We start from the raw sequence: 6,401 nt of genomic DNA, 5'->3' as shown, positions 1-6,401 counted from the left end.
AGCCTAGATGGTACGGCCTAGGACTCCCCTAGACTGCAGTGGTACAGCCCATGGCTCCTAGGCTGCAAACCTGTAAGGCAGGCACCGCACTGAACACTGTAGGCAGTTGTCTCATAATGGGATCTATGTATCTGGGCATATCTAAACATAGAGAAGGCACAGCAAAATCGCAGTATAAAAGACAGAATGACACGCCTGTATTCAGCACTTAGCATGCATGGAGCCTACAGGACTGGAAGTTTCTCTGGCTGAGTCTGTGAGTGAATTGTGAGCAAATGTGAAGGCCTAGAAAATTACTGTGCACTACTGTAGACTTTATAAACACTGTACACTTAAGCTACACTGAATTTATAAAACAACATGTGATTAAATTAAATATAAGAGAAAATGATGCCATCAGGCTACGTGGTAAATATGAGCTATATAAAGCTGCTGTTGGCACAACATGGTGGACTGTTTTACAGCAAATTTTTTAATAAGTAGAAAGAGTATACTCTAAAATAACAATAAAAAATATAGTATAGTAAATGCATAAGCCAGTAACAGAGTTGTTTATTATCATTATTGAGTATCACGTAGTGTTCATTGTGCTACCCTGCTTTTGAACAATTGGCAGCACAATGGATTTGTTTACACCAGCATTACCACAAAAACGTGAGTAATGAATTGCACTACATTAAGATGACTTTAATGTTACTTGGTGATAGAAATTTTTCAGCTCCATTATAATCTTATGAGTCCACTGTTGTATATGGGGTCCTTCGTTGACTGAAATGTCATTATGTAGCACATGACTGTACAGTACATTGCCCCAACTTTATATGATGAAATGGGAATATTGAAGCTTGTAATATTATAGAAATATCACAATAAACCTTATTATTTTACCTAATGGCTAATGAGATGGGAACTAGGGATGGTAGATTGCTTGCTTTAGGCCTGTTGACATTCTTCTTAGCCACCTTGAAAACAGAACGTTGAAATGACTGTATTTACAGGATGCTAACTGCAGGTCCTGAACCCTGGGCCTCCTTGCTAATTGGAGAGATGACATGTAAGAGCCATGAGGTATGTTTCTTAGGAAGGGAATGCTTTATTCTGCTCCTGAAAATCTAAAGACCATTGGAGAGCATTCCTCCACCTCCTCCTTTCTTTATATTTTCGTCTTTTTTTTTGATTGACATCAGTTATGAGACTAGTTGATAAAATTATATTAATTCATGGCATTTTTTTCCAGTTACAAAATTCACTTTAAACTTGGCAGCATTAAACACTAAGCACTTCTTTCACAGGCCTCTGGCTCTCCCGGTCTTCCTTCCTTATCCTACTGCTCCTTGGGTCTCTGACGGGAGAGTAATTTCTTGGTTGGCTGTCCAGAGCATTTTCTCACAAATTGTTCCATGAACAGTTTAACCATGTGAAGCAAACTGACTAGTCACAAAATCAGGCACTAATACATTACTTTTGATAATATCTCTGGATTAAATGACTGTTATATTTAGGGACTTTTCCCTGCCTTTAATTATAAGATCATCTTTCTCATCTGAGTCTCCCAAGATGGAGTGCATTGTCTCATCCTCACTGCTGAATCATTATAAGTGGTAAAAATTAATTGATACTTCATTTCAGTCAAAACAGTATATCTTCTTTCTATTTATGGCATAGTCTGATAGACCATATTTATGATGTGGTTTCTAGGTCCTTCCTAACCCTAGACTCTTATTGGACAATACCGAGCATTTATTCAACTCATTTAAAGCCTTTTCATATGAACTGCTTTCAATCCAGGTACTATATTTCCTTGGATTATTTTAACAAAATAGTTATTTTATAAACTGTAACAGGGTTTAAAAATCACATTGATTATTTTTGTTGTGATTTAGACTCAAATTCTACTTTGAAGAGATTTTAAAAATTCTTATTCTTTCACTTAACATAAGCCCTCCTCACCAATTTTTGAATATACATAAATGTGATCAACATGATTTCCATGTCTTCATCTAAATTATTTACTGATTATTAAATGTTGACACAAATATTGAACAGAACATTAAAAAAAAAATCAGGAGCCTGGAGAATATCACTATAGACAATCCATCTAGAATGGTGTTTTGTTTTTTTTTAATAACTGTCCAGTTTTTATTTCATAATTATAAACTTAACTCTGTAATACAGCTAGACTTGGAAGATGTAAGGAAAAGATGGAACCCAATGAACTGTGGCAAGAGCACAAAGATTGTAGAACATTCCAAGCAGATGGGGTGAAGGGGTGCTCTCCTGAACTACAGAAGGAATGGTCTGGTGGTTAAGATAAAACACAAGCCAAGCCCTGGTCGGTTTGGCTCAGTGGTTAGAGTGTCAGCCCGCGGACCGGCGAGTTCTGTGTTCGGTTCCCGCTAAGGGCAGGTACCTTGGTTACAGTTGTCCCCGGCCCCGGCAGGGGTCATGTGAGTGGCAGCCACTCGATGTGTCCCTCCCTCCCTCTCTCCCTCTCTCCCTCTCACTCTAAGGATAAATGCAAAAAAATGTCCTCAGGTGAAGTTAAAAAAAAAAAAAAAAGACAAGCCAAATTTATCAGAGTTCTCCACAGTCAGCGATGGTAATCTTCTTGCTGGTCTTACCATCCCTGGACCCAAAGCACACTCCATGGCAGTCACAATATCCATGTGTTTCACCTGGCGGAAGACCACATGCTGGCCATCCAACCACTCAGACTTGGCAGTGCGGATGAAAAACACCATTTGTGCTGGGTCCAGCATTTGCCGTGGACAAGATGCTGGGACCTGTATGCTTCAGGATGAAATTCTCATCATCACATTTCTCCCCATAGGGGGACTTGCCGCCTGTGCCATGATGGAGCATGAAGTCACCACTCTGGCACATAAATCCCAGAATAATTCTTTGAAAGCAGGAACTTTTTCAACCAAATCCTTTCTCCCCAGTGCTCAGAGCATGAAGGTTTTCTGCAGTCTTTGGAACTTTCTCTGCCAACAGCTGGGAAGAGACTCAGCCCAAGGTCTTGCCATCGGCGGCGATGTCAAAGAACAGGGTGGGTTTCCCCACGGCTGGGCACGCGCAGCTCCGGGACAGCTGCCTCTGCGGGGTCATGCTGTTTTTCTTTTTAACTTAATTATTCCATTAACCATTTTCTTTGGGAAAAACTATTTATCTTCAGTGTTGACTTAAGTTTTTATAATTAGTGATTATAATTAAGCAATTATAATTAATGAAATATATGCAAACATTTATATGCATCGCATTTATACGGATATAAAAACAAAAATTTGCAAATTGTGTGAGAGAGAAATAAAATTAACATTAATTAAAAGAGATGATAATTTTTTTTTTCTTATTGACTATGAAGTAGTGATACTATACTTAATGGTAGAAATATTACCTTAGTGTGTAGTTTTAACTTTATTGGTTTCTTAAATATTAATAGTGGAGATGGAAATAGTTGTCTTGTGCCCAGCTTTAATGGGAAGGATTCCAATGCTTCATTAGTGTGTACAAAGTTTGTTTTAAAGTTTTGACAAATATCTTTTATAAGGTTTAAAGATGTACCTCACTGTTTTTAGGTTGTAAAGTATGAAGATATGTCTGTCTGTCTTGTGAGACCTTGAACAGAGGATCCATCTAATCGGTTCTGCACCCGGACTTACAGATAATGTGAGACAATATATGTGTGTTGTTTTAAGCCACTAAGTTGTTGTGGTAATTTGTTGATTTTTAGAGAGAATGGAAGGGAGAGGGGGAGAGAGATAGAAACATTGATGAGAGAGAACATCGATTAGCTGCCTCCTGCATGCACCCTACTGGGGATAATGGCCCACAACCTGAGCATGTGTTCTGACCAGGAACTGAACCAGTGACCTCTTGGTGCATGGGTCGATGCTCAACCATTGATTGATGCACACCAACCGGGCTGATTTGCTAAATTTCTTTTAAGAACATTTTCATTTGTGTTCAAGATGAATATTAATAACGTGTTTTTTGTTGTTGTTGTTCAGATAGAGTGGGAGGGAGAGAGAGAGAGAAACATCAATGTGAAAGGGACACATTGAGTGGCTGCCACCCACACGACCCAACCAGGGCTGGGGACAAACTGCAACTGAAGTACGTGCCCTTAGCGGGAACCAAACCCAGGTCTCTCTGGACCACAGGTCGACGCTTCAACTGCTGAGCTAAACTGGCCAGGGCAAGATGAATATTAATAATGTGGTTTTCTTTTCTTGCAATGTCTTTGTCTGATTTTAGTATCTGAGTAATGCTAAGCTTATTGAATAAGTTTGGAAATATTCCTTCCTTGTCACTTTTCTGGAAGAGTTTGTACTGTATAGAATTTCTTCTCTAGATATTTGATAAAAATCACAAGTAATTCTGTCTGAGATAATGTTGCCCCTGAGAAAGTTTTAATTTACAAATTCAATTACTTTTCATAGGCATGAGAGGACTCAGTTATCTATTTCTTTTTGTGTGAGCTTTAGTAGTTTCTGTCTTTCATGGAATATGTCGATTTCACCCAAGTTGTAAAATTCACTGGCAGAAAGTTGCATATAATATACCTTTATTATTATTTAAATATCTATAGAGTCTGTAGTGATGTCATTTATCTCATTTATGATATTGGCAATTTGTGTCTTCTCTCTCTTATTTTCCTGATCAGTCAGGCTAAAGGTTTAGTAATTTTATTGACCTCCTTAAAGAACCAGCTTTTGGTTTCATTGACGTTGTCTACTGGTTTTTTGTTTTCTCTTTTACTCATTTGTACCTTGAACATCATTATTTTCTATCTTTAGTTTACTTTGGGTTTTACTTATTTCTTATTCTCTTAAGGTGGACGCTAAGCTATTTGAGAACTATTTTCTCCTCAGGCTACTTACACCAGCATCATTTTATCTTGATATATCTTTTCATTTTTGTGTAGTTCAAAGTAATACCTAGTTCTTGATTTATTCTTGTATTTATTTATTTATTATTTAGAAGTGAGTTTAGGTTCCAACTTATTGAAAATTTTCTGTACATCTTTGTTATTGATTTCTGATTTCATTCATTGTGGTCAGTATATATATATACTTTGTATATTACAAATCCTTTTATGTTTATTGTGACTTGTTGTATGGCATAGAATATTGTTTATTTTGAAACATGTTTTATGTACACTTGAAAAGAGTATGTCTTCTTTTGTTGTTAGGTAGAATATTATATATTAGTTATTTGAAGTTGAAGTATATGTTCAGAACCAGAACTATTGGGCAGTATAAGTTCAGAGTTTTATAGATTATTCTGTTTCTTTCTATGACCTGGTATAAGCTTGAGGTTTTTACTATGGTTTTTTGGGTAGAAATTTTATAATCACTTTTCAACCAACAGCAGTATTAGTCTACCTCCTAGCACAATACAATGAGCCCAGTTTCACCTCCCCCAGAAGTTTAGAGTCTGTGGCCTAAGAACCCCTCCTTTCATAGGCTGTTACCTATGGTACAGTTACAATGGAATACTACTTAGCTGTAAACAGGAATAACATTTTATCTTTTTCAACAGCACAGATAGACGTGGAGAACATTATGCTAAGTTAAATAAGCCAGTCAGAGAAAGACAAGTACCACATGATTTCAGTCATATGTGGAATTTAATGAACAGACTGAACTAACAAGAACACTCATAGATAGAGAGCAGGCAGACAGCTTTGGTGTGGGTGGGTATTGGGGAGGGAGTGGAAGGATCCAGCAAAAAAGATAAAAAAAGGGGAAGAACTCAAGGACATGGACAACAGACAACAGTGTGATGATTGCAGGTGGTAGGGAGGGATGGGGGGAGGTGCAAGAGGGTATAGAGGGGATAAATGGTGATGGGAAAGAAAAAAGAATTCAAGATGTTAGAGGATGTACCTGTTCTATAGCATTCTGCACACTGTGGTGCACACACCAAGGTCCATCACGACTACAAAATTTTGTCATTTCCATTACCTGAAGATGTGCATTTCTTTCTTTCAAAATTGGTTATAACTTTTCTTAGCTTTTCAGATATTTTAAGCAGCATGTCTATGTGTTTGGTGTGACGTGAAGTAGGCCTATTTTATCTTCTCAGTCTGTCATCTTGATTGAAAACTCTTAATCCATGTTTTAAATTTTTTTATAATCTTGTCTATAATCATTTTAATTCAGATAATTACTATTTGAATAAACATATTTGACATGGTGATATTAATAATGTCAAACTTTTGTGTAATACTTTTGAATAATTAGACATCTTTCTTACCCCCAAATCCATCTTTGAGAAATGGTTGAATGGTAGTTGTAGTAATGTGTCACTTGATAACATTGTAAAGCATTCTTATTCATGTTAAGACATGGTTTGGTTCTTTTTTTTTTTATGTTGAAAATGAAATTAGAGGAATT

At 36.9% G+C, this 6,401-nt stretch overlaps 1 pseudogene; it reads right to left on the bottom strand.

Annotated features, from left to right (window-relative positions):
- Positions 1 to 2,574: 2,574 nt before the first annotated feature.
- LOC118617239 lies at positions 2,575 to 3,108 on the bottom strand (annotated as a pseudogene).
- Positions 3,109 to 6,401: the final 3,293 nt, after the last annotated feature.

Source organism: Molossus molossus, unplaced genomic scaffold (assembly GCF_014108415.1).
Source record: "Molossus molossus isolate mMolMol1 unplaced genomic scaffold, mMolMol1.p scaffold_m16_p_1, whole genome shotgun sequence".
In the NCBI taxonomy this organism is placed as follows: domain Eukaryota; kingdom Metazoa; phylum Chordata; class Mammalia; order Chiroptera; family Molossidae; genus Molossus; species Molossus molossus.
This window is presented reverse-complemented; position numbering and strand designations above follow the sequence as displayed.